The following is a 19,126-nucleotide window of genomic DNA, read 5'->3' on the forward strand; positions in this document are numbered from 1 at the left end:
CGAAAAGCTCCTCGATCTGTACTGAAAGATGTAACGTCTCTAGAATTAACATGAAGTGGTATTTGGTGAAAACCAGAAAAAAGATCTAAAGTTGAAAAATATTTGGCTCTGCCAAGATTGTCGAGTATGTCGTCTACGCGTGCCAACGGAAATTTGTCTGCGATAAGCTTTTTGTTGACTGCTCTGAAATCACCGCACATACGATAAGACTTTTGGCCTGAAGGATCTATTTTCGGTACCAAAATTAAAGGACTGTTATAATTAGAAAAGCTGGGTTCTATTAAATCATTTCGCATTAAATTTTCGACTTGTTTATTAATTTCTTCACGTTGTGTATATGGTAAACGATAATTTTTTATATAGACTGGATTTTTATCAGTTAAACGTAGCTTTTGTTCGTAAAAATTATTTAAAGTCATACGATCAATTTTTAAAGCGAATACATCGGCATATTTTAAGCATAAATCTAGTAATTGTTTTTGAGCATAACCCGGCATTTGATTTTTCAAAATTTTCGTTAATTCCTCTAATCGTTTTTGATCTTTTGAAGTTTCATTGATTTTGTAGACATTGTAGTTGGTGATATCTTCCGTTACGATATTGCAATTGTTGACATGTTTTACTTCGTCAGTAATATTTAAAATTTTTATAACTGGATTATTTGTGTCAACAATGCACTTTGCCGTAAAAACACCACTACAGATCACTTGTGAGTCTACAAAAACGGGATTGTCGCATTCTGGTAATTTAAATAACCGATAAACTTCACATCTCGGAGGAATAACTAAAGAATCAGTGCTTGTGCCGTGTAAAATTGGTATATTTGCGTTATCTAATCCGGTATTAATAGTTATGCTATCGCTTGCATAATTAATAATGCATTTATTTAATTTTAAAAAGTCTTTGCCGAGTATTCCGTCTGAAGGTATATTGAAATCGTCGTTAACTACATGTAAAGTATGCGGTATTAAAAATTTATATGCAATTAATTTGGTTTTTACTAAAGTTGAAATTGTTTCTGCTGTTACGCCTGTTATATTAATAATTTCATTACTATTAAAGTTACAATTTTGAGATAAACTTGAAATTTTGATTAAAGAAATATCTGCTTGAGAATCTACTAGAAAAGTACACGGTTTGTAGGAATCGCTACATTGGAGTTCAATAAAATCTGAATAATTAAGGTTCAAGCAGTAGACGGATTTTAATATTTTTGAAGAAGATTCGGTTAATTGTCTAAATCGTGATCCTGATCCCCCAGTGTTCGCTCCTGAGGGTCGTTCACGTTTAAAGCGCGTACATTGGCATTACTTCGCGAATTTGAACGTCTATTATTATTATTAGCATTATTGTTACTACTACTAGGCTGATTGTTTCTATTAGTGCTATATCTGTCATTATTACCTCTATTAGAATTATTGTACCCATAATTATTATTGTTGTAGTTATTTCTATTGTTATTGTTGAATCTTGCATTTGGATTTTTGTACCTACTATTGAAATTATTACCTCTATAATTTCCTCGAAAGCTACTTTGCCAATTACCACGAGTACGGAATGCTAGTACTTGTCTTTCCTTAACTTCATTATTACGTTCAACAATCATTTTTGCAACTACGTCTTTTGAATCACTGAAGGTAGTTGAAGCCAGGATGGATTTGACCAATTCTGAACGAGTGTTCAACCTGCACACATTCACTGTTTGCTCTACGGCCATTTCATGTGCCTTGTCTTGTGTCATACCTTCAATAATCAAAGAACGTTCCAATGCGTCGGATAGTTCTTCAACGCGCTTAGCAAAGTCTGAGTAGTTATTATTGATGACATGTAAAGACGCGATTTTACCAGAAACAACTTTCGAGTTGTCGGGTTTTATTCTATTTCTCAAGGCAGTCTTTATGTCATCGACTGAATTTATTACGGTTGGTAATGCTTCGCGTGCTTTTCCAAGTTTGGATTTCAAAAATGCAATAAAAGTGCTATTTAAATTTTCATCTGAGAAGACTTCAATTAATTTTATTTTGTCGATAAAAGATTCTAATGCCAGTGGATCGCCGCTGTAGTTGTCCCTAATAATTGAGGCGCAACTGATAATGAATACCTTTTTCTGTTCTGAGGTTACCATGATTGAAATATTGTTATTCGATTGTAAATCTGAAGAAGTATTTGTTGAAGGCAAAGTAGAAGAATTTAAAGTAGAGTGAAAATTGGAAAAGTCAGCTCCTGAATGAAAATTGGAAGTGCTAGTTAGTAGGTTGTCTGAATTATTAGACGGATTTGCTGAAGGCTGAGTGTGTATAATATTAGTTACTGACTGAAAATTTGAATTATTACTTTCTGCGATATCTGAGTCATTAAATCCTCAAAAATCTTCTTGACGAGCTAATGAACACCTTCCTTTAGAGCTTGATTTATCGCTGGAATTGCCCTCAGAATCGGACATGTGTTCGAAATAGGGTAATTTTATTGAAAATTATTTTAAAAGAAAAAAATTTTGTAAATCAGGTAAGAATTTTGTAAATCCGAGTATTATTTGAAAATCCTGTTAATATTTGTCGCGTTTGCTATAAATTTTATAAAATGGTAAGTGTGGTTAAGAAAATTATATAATTTGTTTTTTTTTGAAAACAAAGGAACATCCGGTCTGCGGATTTTCTCTAAATTATAGGCTAGAGAAATGCCTACCCCCCTTCCGTGCCGAACTTGTTTTCACAAGCCTAACCAAAATTTTTCCGAATATACGGCGATGTTTACGACCACATCGCTTTATATTGAAGGTATGAAAAGTATGACGTATATTATATCACGGACGCACCGCTTCTAATAAAATTTCCAAAATGTTTTTATAATTCCCATAGCAATCGAACAAAATGAATGAAAATATTTTATTGTTTCCATATTAAATTCAGTTTTTGTATATGAAGGCAAAAATTTCATTTCCTGGCATATCAGAGGACGATTTTATTATAAAATAATAAATTTTTGATTTAAAGAGGCTTAGAAACAGATTTGCTGTGATAATAATAAATTCAATATTATTTTAATTTTTCTCAAAACCATTTCGTAGGCGTTGAGGTTATTTGTTTATAAATATTTAGAGTATGAAAGTAAATTGTTTACAAAATATGAAAAACTGTTTGTCAACTTTTTCGACATGGAAATTTTTAAATTACTTTCATAAGCGTTTTTTTTTTTTTTTTTTTCAATAACTGGACGCTTATTTCTAAATGATTTATAAGCAAAAATTCACGGTTTTATAAGCTTAATGCAATTTCCATATTATTATAATAACCACTAAATTTCAAATATTTCCGAAAAGTTGCTGATTTAAATATTGCCAAAACAATAAAGTTGCAAGTAAATTTGCAACGCAAATCAATAGCTGAATGTTTTTATAGATAGGGCATTTGAAATTTATTAGTAGGCACATTAAAATATATAGTTGCTTACTGCTATGATCGGCCTTATGGCAAAACGCGAAACCCGAAATTTAAAATTTAGTTTACTTTGAATTATTATGCAAATTTTAAATTTTTATCAATATTGGTAGAAATATATGTAAGAATAATTAGAAATAGAAATAAATGGTTACATACGTATATTTACGGCAGTTACCCCTTTCTGCTGCCGGTCTGGTACTGCTTTTTCATGGTGCTCCACTGCTGCCAATATACTCTCCGCTGCTGCTGTTTTTGCTGGAGATTCCTCTGTCGGCGTTTACTCTTCCGGATTTTTCTTTCTCTGCTGATAAAGTTGTTTTCACGGCTTTAGCGCCATTATTTATTCGCCGTTATATTAAATGGTTTCTGGCGTGATTATGTGCCGTTAACCATGCGATTGGCTTTTTTTTTTTTTTTAGCGCTTTTGTTAGCTGTACACACCAGCATATATGTATATGTATATAAGCCAAAACTGCCGTGGCTTTATTTTATTTAAAAGTTTTACGAAAATTTGTTTGTAGATAATTTTTTAAGTAGTTTGTATAAATTTCGTGATATTTATGACATATTTGCATTTTTTTTTTGCGTAGGGTTAAATTTCCATGTATTTAGTTGAAAATGTCGAAATTTGTTAGAATTTAATATTAAGTAATGTAGTAAATTTTCGTAGTTTGAGTAGAAATTTTGATTTGTTTTCGCCAGTATTTCGAACTTGAACAATTTTTGTAATTTATTGATTTTATGCTTTTGTAGTAATTTTTTGAATTAGTTGAAAAAAAATGTTTGAATTTAATGTGTGTATTTCGTAAAGATTTGTTTTGCAAATACTTAGCTTAAAATTGTTTGTGGTATTTTTTTTGTTCAGAATTAATGGTGTTTACTAAATTTGTCCATACAGTTATGATTCTTCACTTTGAAAGTTTTTTTTTTTGAAAAATTTGTGTTTAAAGAATTTTAGACTTTGAATTTTTATGTAATTTTTTCATTTTGTACTTTTTGTAGTTTTTTCTTCGTTTTAACATTTTTATATTTTTCCTTTATTTAAAACGACCCATGCACTATAGACTTTTGCCTTCTCACACTTATGCTGCTTCTTCCAGAATTTTGTCAAAATGGTCCAATAAAGGAGTCCAATGATGAGGCATATACCCACACATTTTGGGTTTCACTCTACGGCACTTCATAGTGTTTTTTTTTTCAGCACATTTATTACAATCTTCACGCATTTTACATCTGTAAAATTTAAGACTGTCCAGTTGTCCACTATTTTACAATCTGCAGATTGTGTCACGGTCGCCATGTAAAGTGTCATTTCGATGCCACTTATTTTTGGGCTTGCAGCCACACGCACACACACACAGCAAAACACTATTTTAATACATTTTAGTTTCTTTTATTTAAAAATATACTTTTTGGTTTGTTCATACAAATATATATATATATTGTTTTAAGTTCTTATTTTTATAATTTAGTTTTTCTGTCTTTCTAATTTGGTTCACTTTAGTTTTACTTAATTTTTAGCGTTTTGTTCTCACGCGGCGGCCGGCTCAATTCTAACTGCAAACTGTAGAAAAATGCTGACGCTTCAAAGCGGCCCTGCCGCTATGCCAAAAGTGCATAGCGGTAAAATCGCATGATGCAGTGGCGTGATAGAGTCGAGTAACGGAAGATTCAGCCAATCAGAATTCTCTCCGTCATTCGACTCTTTCACCCAGTAACGCCAAGTGCATACATGCATGGTTGCATGTGGGGGTGATGCCAGCTATTTTAGTTTTTAGTTTTATTTTTAGTTTTTAGTTGGCTGGCACTACATGACGCTACAATGCCATGTTTACGCGGCCACCGTGACGGTAGGGTGTTCCGCATACCACACCAAATGTCCTTGATTGAAGTACCAGGCAAAGCAGCACCACAAATTTATAAAGAAGTTTTCCAATTAGAAAGAAGTTTTTTTAAGCGGGGTCGCCCTTCGGCAGTGGATTGGCAAACACTTCGATTATATTTCTGCCAAAAGCTTCTCAGTAAAAACTCATATGCCTTGCAGCCGCCATTGGGTGGCTGCGTAAAAAATTTAGGTCTTGAACCGTCAGTTTGTAGGAAAAATTAAGGACTAGCACGAAGCAGTTTGAAAGAGAAGTTCGGTTTAAATCTTATCGGATGTAAATCGCCCCAAAATATTTTTATCTTATATTCGCACTGAACCTCTCAAACTCTCATTCCGTATTCAGCCTTGAACCAGACGCCAGATTTAAACATACAATACATAACATACAAAAACTTAAAACTTTTTAGCGAATAAGGCAGACAACGATCTTGAAAGTTTCATCCGCAAAGTCTAATACACAAAAGCTGAACAACGGAGCATAAATGGATTGGATAATTTTACCTAGCTCTCCTCTATGCAGCTAACAAAACTTGGGCGGTCCAGTAAATAAAGACGCATCGCATGGACTTCCAATGGGCAGTACCTTGTTAACACTCCAATAACCATACATAGATGAGTTTTGGGAAACCCTACTAACAGCGCTTGGAGTCAAAAACGGGCCAGAAAGACCTCGACACCCGACAAGCTTAGCTTGCTCAAACCCCATCTGTCCAGAACAGAAAACAAGTAGAGAGAGGCTTTCCAAAGTTTGCAACGACAAACACTTTTAGTTTGCCAGTGTCAGCTTGGATCAAGAGATTAGCCCGACAGTTTCCAGGTATATCATTTTGCTCAGGCATCCAGATAATTTGTTTCAAAAAGTAGTTGTATGCTACTAATATAGTGAAATCCCCATCCTGCTGCATCTGTATGGAGAATGATGAGGTGGAATCATCGAGCCGCTTTATGCTTGGCTGCCCAGCTTTTGCCAGAACTTGGCGATAGTATTTCGGTCGCGACTTACTTGAATCTCCGTAGGATTTATTCAAGGTTGAGATAAGTCTCATTCTAAATTGTATCGTTGCTACGCAAAGACTCTCTATGTAGTTGTAGCTTATGTCACTGTTATTTTATGCGGTATCAGGACGGATCTTCACGCTGTTCAAGTGAGCTTCCGTTACTATGGTAGCTTCCACCTAACCTAACCTAACCTAACCTAGGTCGCACTGAAAGTGAGGTTAAGCAATTCCCCACTTCCTACTTCACCACCAAGCCTCCCGTCTAGGCTGATTGCATAAGTGAACAGGTTCACCCGAATCAAGTTTTATATTAACTCCTCACTCCATTCCAACTTTGAGGGAATAGGAGTGGTGAATGTGTCAACTTATGTTGAAGACGGCGCACAGAGGTGGAATCAAAGTCGTATAGTATTCTACACAAGGCCAGAGTGGTGAATGTGTCAACTTGAGTTGAAGCCGGCGCACAGAGATGGAAACAAAGTCGTCTAGTACTCTACACGAGGCCAGAACACCACGGAAGAAATTCGGTTTGGCTACCATAAAGTGCAGCCAATGTACCACCTTTGGAGAGCATCCAGCGTAAGCCTATTGCACTCCGAAATCTGTTCAAAGCAACCGAAGCCTTCTAGTCCTTTCCTCCATATTGAACTGTACGGCAGCCTGCTGTTAAGCATATCCTTAAGGTACTTAACCCTATCGGATGGATCAGCGGTACTCCCCTAAAATAAGATTCATATTTCAAACAACCCGACCCACTGTAGAATGTGTATTCAGAAATTTACCCCGGACAGAAGCATGTGGTGATTCGCATAAGCCACCATTTGGAAGCAACTACAGTCATGATTCTGAAGAACAACATTCATTACCACCACCTAAAGGAGGACGACCCCTTCTCTCATTTTTCTTAATTTTGGCTCAACTCTTCCTAAAGTTATACCACTTAACAAGGACCCTTTTAATTGCCGCTGGCAGGACTCTCTGTTAGGGTCTTTCTATGTTAAGAAGGACACCTCGCAAAAATACTTTGCTTTCGAGGGATCCCTCTAAAAGTTTGAAAACCGAATGCAGAGCTACTTCTGTACACCTAGCTTCTTACAATAGGCGTATTGAGATGCCGCAAATTGCTCTCTAGGAATTTTTTTGGTTCAAAATTTGTGCATTAAGTTTAAACTTTTTGGTTTTCTTGTTAAACCAGAAGTATCAGAAAATTTTTGTTTCTAGATTTTTTAAACCTTTTGATTTTTTTTTACCGTTTTTGATTTTTAGTATTATGGTGAATGGTTAAGTTTTCAACCCTGTATTAAAAACAAAATTATATGGAATCAGAAATATTAATAAAAGAAATTATATTCTGTATCTGTGTTAAAGTGATGCTCATCTTGCCTGACTGACTGGGTTTTTTAGTTTGATTTTATGTTAAAACAAAACAAACAAAAAATGCGAAAAGTAAATGAAAGCAGAATTAACATCAATAAAATTTTAAAGTAGGACACGACGATGAAACAAACAATTTTGTTGGTACTTACTACAATTTCAGTTAGGGCATGAATCATACAGAAAACCGCCTTTGCTACTACATCAGGTTGATATAAACGATCCGCAGTGTCGTTGATAAACTGTTAACGATAGCTAGTCTACACATTATAAGTGCTAACAAATCGGTATGTAAATGCCAATGTGTACATTAGGGTGTCTCTACATCGGTTGATTTTTTCCACAGTGCTACAAAATGCTTATCTTTGTACATTAAGTACAAGGGAAAAAACTAGCTAGACGTGGCTTTAGCGCGATCAATTTCAAACTCTACAAAATAGCTGGGGATGTAATCTTCGCCAAGTGTGTTATTGGGAAAAAAGTTAATCAAGATCAAAATTGACTTTATCAAAATTTTAATTCACTTTACCTTATTTTACCCATTTTTTTCAAATTTTTATATTTTAATTTTTTTTTTTTTATTTTATTCAACTTTATTTTATTGTATTTTATTTTAAATTATTTTGTATTATGATTGTTTAGCGACCTATTAAATGTTACCTTTTTACTTGCTGGCTCGAGGTCATATAAATAAAAACAAGGTATTTATATTTTGTGCCATATATTTCGATTACACATCGGTAATCGTCTTCAAGGGCGAACTAACAACAAACATAAAAACATATAATGTAACAAACAATAATTTTATATTTTAATCAAAACACTTGATACCTACATTATTTCACATTCGTACTGTATGAGGAGGAGTATTAAACTGTTTCTTTTTTGTTAACAAGTGTCTGTATGCTTGCGCTGTGCTATCAATATCTGTTTTGTAGTTCAGAGAAACTTCCCGAACTTGGGTTGTAATGTGCCGTACGCTATAAACGGTTGTTTGAAAAGCATTCTAACTGTTTTCTGCCTAAATTTTATTACGGGGAGCTTAATGCCTTCGAAAGTTTCATACTCCATAATCATATCAAAAAATAAAATGCTTCAACCTTACCGAGTTAACTCATCGAAACCGATCGCCTTCGTTAATGTTCATATTTAGCGTTACTTTCAAACGTTTTAAAACACTTTAAAATTGTTGTGTCATTTTTCACTGTGTAATAATAAAAAAGCTTTGCATATTTTGAGGCTGGTTGTGCTTACTCAACTGAATGAATTGGTGAACATAACCAAATATAATAAGCACCAGTAGTTATTCAGTTCTGGTAAAGTTAAACTTAGCTTAACGCGGCCATTTTGTCAGGTTAAATAAATGTAAAGCGCGAAAACCTCCGAACGGGTTTTAGGCCGAGCTTCTCTTCCAATTTGCGTCTTGCTCCTATTAATTTTTCCTAAAAATTGGCGGGACGGAACCTACTTGTTTTATGCCGACTCCGAACGGCATCTGCAAGGCAGATGAGTTGTCACTGAAAGATTTTCAGGGCAGAAATGCACGCGGAATGCTTGCCAAACACTGCCGAGGGACGACCCCGCTTAGAAAATTTGTTTCTTCTAATTGAAAAAACTTTTTTCTAAAATTTTGATGTTGCTTTGCCCAGGGCGCGAACCGAGGATCTTCGGTGTGGTAGGCGTAGCACGCTACCATCACGGCCGCCGTCAGGTTACTTAGTAAAAAAAACTTGTCTCTAAGGGTGTATTGCCGAGAGCCATTTGCCATGGTTAAGAAGCAAAAGTAACAGGCGAATTCCACGAAAATGTACTTACATATATCGACCTCTCATAAAATAAAAATTGTGTTTTTGTATCAATAATATTTGGATTTAAATTTTATTTAATTTAAAAATTTTTTATTTCTTGGTTTTACAATAATATATATGTACTTTTATATTTTTTTGTTACATCCAGTACGTTGTCAATACACGTTATGATTTTTTACTTTTTTCCCATACCAGTACTTTTTTGAAGGTTTTACATTTATGTCAGTAAAATAAATCATAAATAAAGTTCGTGATTGGTCTCCACTGCATTTCTGATGTATGTATGATTGCTAAGTTTCAAAATACTGTTATGAGTGTGAACATAAAATGGTTAGATCTAGTTTAAATTTAACGAGATCTAGATTGCGTACTTAATTCCTAATCGTTAATTAAATAATAAGATTTCCTATATAAATTTTTCCCAGCGATAATCGATAATTATGAACAAATTTTAGAGATGCCGATTTTCTTCATTAAAAAAAAAACAACGCTTCTAGAGTGCAATGTCTACATTGAAGCACGAAATCAAAGAGAAATATGAAAATTTACCAGAAAGTAACCATAGAACTAGGTTGAAACATATTGTGGCGAATGTTGAGATCACTAGGCTGTTAGAAAATAATCACGCAACAACAATAACATGAAGCAGCCACTCTTATATACATACATGTCCACGTTAAAGCTATCAGCACTTATGGAGAAGGCGATGAAGAGATATCACACACACACACACATGTAGTCATCAGCCGAAGTAGTTACTCACACATACACACGCATATGGCTATAAACTACAAATATACGCGTATATAGCTGGTAACCAAGCATGAGCTACAAGAGTTCTAGAAGGTGAAACGTCTAAACCTTTGGAGAAATATGCGGACGAGGCAACAGAGTATAAAAGCAGCGCAAGCTGAGTAATAACTAATCAGTTTTTATTTGAGCACGCTATTGGTTGTGAAGTATAATTGTACTACTCCCAAATAAGTCTAATAAAGACCATTTCTGTATTGCAAAGAATATTGGATTGATTTATTCAACAGTTTAGCGATTCGAGCGTTAGTAGCTTTCAAATAAGCGGAATCTCCCGAAATTCGTTACAACATATTTATTTATTTATTTATTTTTTATTTATTTATTTCAAAGTAAATCTAGGACAAATTAAAATATCCTTACAGACTATTTACAAATTATTAGCTTAAATATTATCTACCATATAAGTCATTTAGTATAAGTTTAAACTTTGATTTATTTACTGAAAAATCAATTTCCCTGGCATTAGTAAGAAGATTGAATTCCTTCAATGCCCTAGCAATAGGCGAATTAGCGACATATGTCGTTCTGGCCCTATCCAATAAAAAAATATCATGATTTGGAAGTGTTCTAGATGGTATATTGAAGCGAATACGCTCCAAAAGAAACGGTGAGTCAATCGTGCCCCCTATCAAATCATAAATAAATATCAGCGCTAAAATAGATCTTCTACTATCCAGAGGCTTTAGTCTTATAAGTAGACAGCTAGAGTAGTAAGATGGTAAAGGATCCTGAAAACGTAATGACCGGAGCCCAAAACGCAAAAATTTTTTCTGGATCATTTCAAGTCGCTGTATATGACAAGCGTGGTATGGTCTCCAAACGAAGGAAGCATATTCTAGTTTAGACCGTACAAGCGATGTATATAGTAGCTTTAACGTATAGGGATCATGGAAGTCCGAGCTAAAGCGGCGAATGAACGCAAGCATTGAATATGACTTAGCAATAACACAGTTAAGTTGACACTGAAAGAGAAATTTAGCATAGAAGACAACTCCAAGATCTAATATTTCATCAACAGTTTTCAAAACAGAAAGACCGATGTGATACGAGGTGTTAATACCACTACGGGATTTTGAAAATGAGATGTGAAAGCACTTATTAATATTTAAATGTAAGCAATTCCTACTACACCAATCTATTACTCTGTCAAAATCTGACTGCAGCCGTAGGGAATCTGCCTGATTTGTGACTGATGTAAAAATTTTCAAATCATCTGCGTACAACAAAAAATTCGAGTAAATGAAGCAATGACGTATGTCATTAATAAAAATTACGAATAGGAGAGGTCCTAGGACACTTCCTTGAGGAACACCAGAGGTCGCGGTAAAAGAACGAGAACTGACACCATCAACCACAACAGTACAACTCCGATCCGCCAGGTAAGACTTCACCCATGATAGAATATTGGAGTGAAATCCCAGATCAGCAAGTTTTAAAAGTAGTAATTTATGGCTAACTTTATCGAAAGCCTTAGAAAAATCAGTGTATATGGTATCTACTTGTGCTCTATTATTAAAGAGAGAGAGACAATATTCAGTAAAAACAGCAAGATTAGTCACAGTCGACCTACCGGACATAAAACCATGCTGGTTGGGTGAAATAATACTTTTTACCGCAAACGATATCTTTTCCTTAATTATAATCTCGAAAAGTTTCGATATTGTGGAAAGTTTTGATATTGGGCGGTAGTTGGCAATATTGCTCTTATTGCCACTTTTGAAAATAGGAGTAATGGAAGTTACTCTCCAGGCATTAATAAAATCTCCCCGCTTTAGAGATTTATTGAAAATTAATAAAATCGGATACGCAATTGCAACAGTATTTTTAAGCAAAAATGAACACAGTCCATCCACATCAGATTTGTTTTTGGAGGACTTTAATTGTTTTGAGGACTTTAACACCGAAATTCCCCGAATAACATCAAGTGATATGGAAAGTTCACCAAAATTTATATGAGTATTAACATCAGTATGCTCAACCACATCAGGCAAAACAGTATCAGACACAAAGTTAGAGCTGAAGAAATCTGCAAAAAGACTGACGGCATCAGTAAGAGAGTATGCAGAGGTTTCATTATAAAAAACATGAGATGGGATGCTAGAGCATGACTTTTTAGCTCTAACGTAGCGCCAGAAAGATTTCGGATTCGACTTAATGTCGCATTCAAAATTCTCAACATATTTTTTATGAAGCCGATTTCTTAGGGATTTAAATTGCTTTGAATAATATACATATTTTTCCTTAAAAGCAGGCGTGTTAGACAATTTGTACTTTTTAAAGAATTTGTTTCGTAAATTCTTAAGTTTTTTTAACTCCTTCGTATACCAAGGAATTTTATGGCAATTTTTCCGCATTCGAGGGATCAAACTACTCTGCATTTGGTTGACTTTACCTTTGAAAATATCAAAGCATTCACTAACACCAACAGCTGAGAATATACTATCCCAATCAATTATGCTGATTTTGGCGTTGATAGCATCAAAATCACAGTTTCTAAAATTATAGTTTCCTGAGTTCATATCTAATCGAATTTTTTTAAACTCATAAGATTCTAATTCCAAAACTAATGGAACATGATGTAAGCCAGGGCAAGAGAGAGGATCAAGACATTCGGAGAGTGAAAAAGTCATGGTATCACTAATAAAAATTAGATCCAACGTCCTAGACAAGTTATTAATAAAGGTGTTTACCTGGGCAAGATTCGCGTTCAGTAAGTTATCAACGACATATGTTTCAGAAACACTATTAACGTTATTCGGATACAAAACTAAACTATCATCCACGGCTGCCCAGCCTACATTCCCTAAGTTGAAATCACCTAAAATACAAACATTATTCTCATGTCGCTTAGATACTAAATCTACAATATTATGTACATGCGCCATGTACACATGATCTTCACTTCCTGGTGGAATATATGAGGCACATACAAAGAGAGGCAAAGGGCCATATATGCAAACACATAGTTGATCTAACAGTGAGTCTCCATTCTGCAGCGATATAATTGACGAACCGCGATTAAAATTCCACCACCCCGAGTAGCGCCAGTTTTTATCGAGTCGCGGTCTTTGCGATAGACATTGTAGAGGTTAGGATCAAAAAATTCGGAGTCATAAAATGCACTATTAAGCCAGGTTTCCACAAAAACTAGAGCATCGTAGTTCAAATCAGAAGTGAATTCATAAAGCTTCTTAGATTTAGTTCTAAGCCCCGATTAATTTTCATAATAAATACTAAGAGGCCTGTCATAGGCTTGTGGTGTTACGGAACCTGTTGCGCTGAACCATTCCTTTGAAAAAACTGGAATGGTCGTATAATTACATTGATGGGCCAGATACTCGCATCAACTACTTTATCATAAAATGATTCAGTTACGCCCAGTTTGAAAGTAATTTTCCTAAGGTCAGACAGCTCAGTACCTTTTCTTACAAGTTTATCGCATTTCAAATAAATCTTGTTTATGCCAGCATACTTCGAGACGTAGTTCACAATATCTTCTTCAGTTACACTAGGCTGGAAAGATGAGACATGCAACCATTTAAGCTTAGCGGCAACACCTAGCTCTACATTATTGCTCACACCAAAAGCTAATGGCTTATGTAGATTTATGCGAGAACTCTTTACTTTCGGTTTAGACCCTGGGACTCTGCTTATGTTAGCGCCATTCGCATCATTACAATCAATCTGCACCCTATTTGATTTTGTCTTGGCAGCATCAGCATAACTAGGTGGTAACGCTTGTATAGTACTAGTACCAGAGCTAGCAGACGGGGTGGCAGGTTGAGCTTGAACAGAAATTATAGATGAAGCCTTTGAAGAAGCAGGATGATCCACTGCCTCATTCGCTTGGTTAGCATTTTTAACTTTAAATTTCTTTGCACGCTTGGTCTTTTGTAGAATCATCAATGGACCCTCATTATTAACATCATTAGAGATTAGAGACAAGGTACCATTAGAAGTAAGCAAACCTTTAGCGCTTACTGTATTATTATTATTAGCATTCATATTAGCATTCACATTATCATGCGGACACAGCGCGGTAGGAGAAACAATTGTTGTCTCGGCACTTGAAGCGATATCTATATAAGAAGCAGTTGACCGTTTATCTACTGTGCTAGCGACAGCGGAAGCAGCAACAACAGTAACACCTTCAGTACTTAGAACATCATTCGTATGTAGATTTGTAGGAGATCCAAGAGACGAATTAGAATTTTCGGTGATCTCTTCACGTTTGTTTACACTAAGAGCATACTCAGTGAAGAGCTTATGCAAATCACCAACAACAGAATGCAGCCCATTTCAGCAGTTAATGATGTTATAGCGTCATCTTTAGCTTGCAGGCAGTTATGCAGAGAGTGAACATCAGCACGTAGTGCATCACACTTGTTAGCTAACTCTTTGTTATCATTGCGAATAGCGGATAAAGCAGAAAGCACAGATCGCAAATCAACAGCATGATTATTGCATACCGCAGCACCTTTTTGCATAGCTGCGTCTGAAATATCATTAGATAAAGTATCCAGAAGAGAGTTAGCACTTGTACTCTTATTTTTTATTATTTTCTGATTCTCAGTCAAAATTTGACGACTTTGATCACTTGTAGCGACAGGGGGTGTCGGCAAACAAAGAGATGAACGACGTTCCGCCATACACACATTGCAATAAAACGATTTATTCGCGGAGTGCAAATAATCGACATCGGCTTGAACAAACCCAACACAGCTCAAATGAAAAATTCTTTTTGCACTTTGCGCACTGAATCTTGGGGTCACTGCGCTCAACCTTTAGCTTACAATAGCAAGGCATTATGAAAGCTTATATTACAAAGTTTATAAGCAATCAACACATATAAATTCACGACACTAGTTAATTGTGTCAGCAAGGTAATATGTTTACACATAACACAATCAAATAACTATGTAGGTACTTTATGCACGAACAGTTTAAAATAACACGGAGCTTGATAAAATACGTCCGTCCGCGACAACTATTATTTACTAAAAAATTATATATATATGTAAACGCGTAGATTATCTGTTGATGACTTATTGTAGATTAGTGCATGTGTAAACGGGTCTTAAAGTATTTTTCACCCTAATTTCAAATGTAGAAGCTCTAGTTTCCGAAATATTAGTTTTTAATAAAAATAATTTTTTTAATACATAAACTTTATTATTCTCAATTAAAGTGAGTAAAATTTTCTTTTAAATTTTCCCTTTATGAGTTGATCCGGAGCACTACCCTGAATGCTCCAGCAATAATCAGCTAATATATGCGCGTTCCAGTGTCGGGTTTGCAACCCTTTGCAGACCTTTTGAATACGTTCCTAACGTGTTTAGGTGAACTTGGTTCTAAAATTGTGACAGACTTTGAGCTCATCCTTCAGTGCTGCGGGTTCAAATGTAGCTTTAACTGTCCCGCTCTGCATACGATTGACATCAGTTCCGAGATGATTGGATTGAATGTCTCCCATTTTTTTACACAGGTACATTTTTGCTTTATCAAAAGCAGCTTCGAAAGGTAGTGCGTGTTTATTTTGTTATCATAGGCCTTCTCCGGATCTGCCAAATAATAAAAACCTGGTCGATAATAGATTTACCGGGTCGGAAGCCGCATAAAAAATGTACAATCTGTTCGGTAACTTTAGTAGTAGAAGAACTTTACAAAAACAAATCTACATGTCACACAAATTAATATAGAGACAAAATGTCTCAATTGTGTTTTTAGTGTAGAAATGAGAAAAACTGAATTAAGCATGAAAACAAATACCAGCAGGATAGCCTAGTGGTTAAAGGCAACTGCAGTTTCACCATGTGTGATTCACGGTGCGAATCCCGGTGAAACCTTTGATAACATTACAAAATTGCCTGATGATGATTACTTTGGCGGTTTTCGAAATGGTTCCATCGCAATATGCCAGTAAATGTTTCTTTCTTTTCATTTTCTCTTAGAAAAACATAATCAGACCAATTCTAAATATTCTCGCGGAATTTTTTTCTCGTGGATTTTTTTATTCCCGCGGAAAAATTCCTCAAATGCTGTTCTCCTAGGGAGAACAATAATTGGGGAATAAGAATTTCGAATTTTCGAAGTCAGCTGTTTTGTCAATTGAAATTTCGTTGCACATTTCTTATTTTGTTTTAAATATTGAAAAGTTTAATTATTGTTGCAAATTTGTTGGAAATTAAGAAATAAAATATAAACAATGCACAATATTTATTGCATTTCATGTGATATTCACTGAAATGAGTAATGAATTGGTGCCACAGCAACATCAACAGCGGAACATAAGAAGAAGACGGTCGCATAACACAAATCTGCCGGAGTTGCCTGCTTTCATTCAGCAAAGCAATTTTCTGGCGGCCAGGTTGAGTTGAATTCGTCCTTCGTCATATGCCAAAATCTATTTAAGCCTTATTAAAAAATCCTTGCGCAATTTCTGGATGGCTGCATCAAATATGTATACCAAGAGCTCTACCGTTGCTTATGATATACTTTTCGGCTTAAAATAAAGAATGTTGTGGTTGTAGTTGTTGTTGTATTAACAGTGAGAATATTGTGGTAGAATGTAAATACATATTTTAGCACAAATTTATACAAATAAGTGTTCTTTCTTAAAAGAACCAATTTCCTTTAACTATTTTGATGCATTCCCTTTAATTTAACCAAGTGAAAAAACTCCTATGAAATGGCAGAGAAATCTCCCTCTACCTCACATTCATAATACCTACTTTTCTTCCATAACCGGTTTCCGCTTTTTCGAACATTTTTCAGAATAGGAGGAAAGGGAGAAGTGAAAAAACTCACAAGGAATTTTTATTTAGAATACGAGGAATGGGAGAAGGGAAAAAACTCGCACGGAATTTTGGTTTAGAATTGGGCTGAATAATTGAAATTCAATTATTATAAGCCGATGTTAAGCTCATGAATTCTTAAAATTTAGTAGTCTTTCACACAATACTGTAGTTATAAACTGCCTTTGTCAGTTCGTCACAGTCGGGTGGCGGAACGTATAGTATTTTTACATCAGGAATTTGAGCATCGGATTCGTACTGGAATATCGGGTTCGTACAATATCGTTAGCACTTACCAAATTTTATGGACATGGGGAAAACCATTTACACGCAAATATATACGGAATAAATTTCTTAAGGTTGTATTTACGGACTGAGCGTAAGTACTAAATAACTCTCTTTGATGACATCATGTGTACGATTTACAATAAGACATCCAGTTGTTAGCTTGGAAGTTGGCAAGTTCTCATCTTGCACTTGTTTTTATGTTAAGTTGGTCTCGTGGATGGGGAAAATGCCTATTGTATTAACCGGAATTGTAAACATCGATACTATGTAGATGCTATCTGAGTATGGGACTCATCTCTTTTTTGTTGCCCTACCCATTAAAACCGAATCAATCTTATCAGTTGGCTAGTAGAATGTGGCTCACGCAGCTGCTGACCGAATCCCGTCTGTCACTTCCGCAGGTCTTCTTATGGTTGACAATGGCCGGGGATAGGTCACCAAGTATATCTTCTATCCGTCGGCGTTGTAAAAAGCGAAATGAACTCCACAATATGGATAGTTCGGGGCTTCAAAGAATTGGTTCAAATAAACCTCGACAACTTCATGTGATTGCTGCAACGATGGGTACAGCTCTAAAGAAAGGTGGTCGGCTTTCAAAATTTCCTGCTGGAAATTGGCGTCAATAGTTCAGAACAAAAGTGATAAGACTTACCTGTCTGTGGTAGAAGTCAGCACTGTACCACAGCGGAGCAGCGTACAACACACTTAATTATTACTCCAGTTGGCGTCCGAGCAAGTGGTTTTTCTGCGGTCGGTTTCAGGATTTCCTGCTTGAAATATTTGCTCCCGATTCAAAAAAAATTTAGTAGACTTACCTGACTGTGGAAGAAGAAAACTCTCGACCACAGCAGAACAGCATACCACAGAGGCTGAAATATTACCCAGATGGCGTCCGAGGAAGCGCATTTTCATAGTGACGACTTATGTAACTTGTTTTACAGTTATCTCTCTGTTAGACTTTTTGCTTTGATCATTTAACAGTGTTTACCCCACAATTCCATTCAATAGATAATATTAAAGAGAAGAGTTTTGTGAGGCTCAACATGCGCTTCAGCCACGAACATATCCACAAAGAAGAGTCAATACACGCTATTATGTAACATTCGGCTGAGTATTAGAACCTAACAATTTGATTGAAAAGACTGTACTATGAGCAAAAAAAGTATTTCCCCAGTTTTCGAAGTTAGCCTCCAAAACATAGATTTTGATTTTCGAAATACTAAATCTAACCCACCTCTATTAGTTTTATTTACCGTGTTTAAAAAATTGGTAACGTATGGGTGAACTATTTAAACTTTTTTTCCATGCAGGTCTTCGAACGAAGCAATATAATTTTCCCTTTTTCGTTAAGACCGAACCACGGCCAGCTTTAACTAAACCGTGATTCGTTAGGCCAATTCTGATGACGAATTCAGCACAACAAAAAGCCGGACAATTTTTGCCTCGCATTACGAGATGCGTCCACTTTTTTTGTGTAGCTGTTAATCTATCGCTTTTGAGAAGATTTGGCTTTTGTCTCCTTAGAAGGCAGGTATTTTTTATTTTTTAAATGTAGTATATTAAGTATATTGGGAAGGCTCAAATTTCAAAAGTCAATATCAATGATTTGGGGACTAACTACGACAAAATATCGCCACCGATTATTTCCCCGATTTTCGCTGTTAGGGCCTAACCACGATCCGTAAGACCAATTCTGATCGTCCGCTTTGATGCTTTCGAAGCTCTG

This window comes from Eurosta solidaginis, chromosome 1 (assembly GCF_040869045.1).
Source record: "Eurosta solidaginis isolate ZX-2024a chromosome 1, ASM4086904v1, whole genome shotgun sequence".
In the NCBI taxonomy this organism is placed as follows: Eukaryota; Metazoa; Arthropoda; class Insecta; order Diptera; family Tephritidae; genus Eurosta; species Eurosta solidaginis.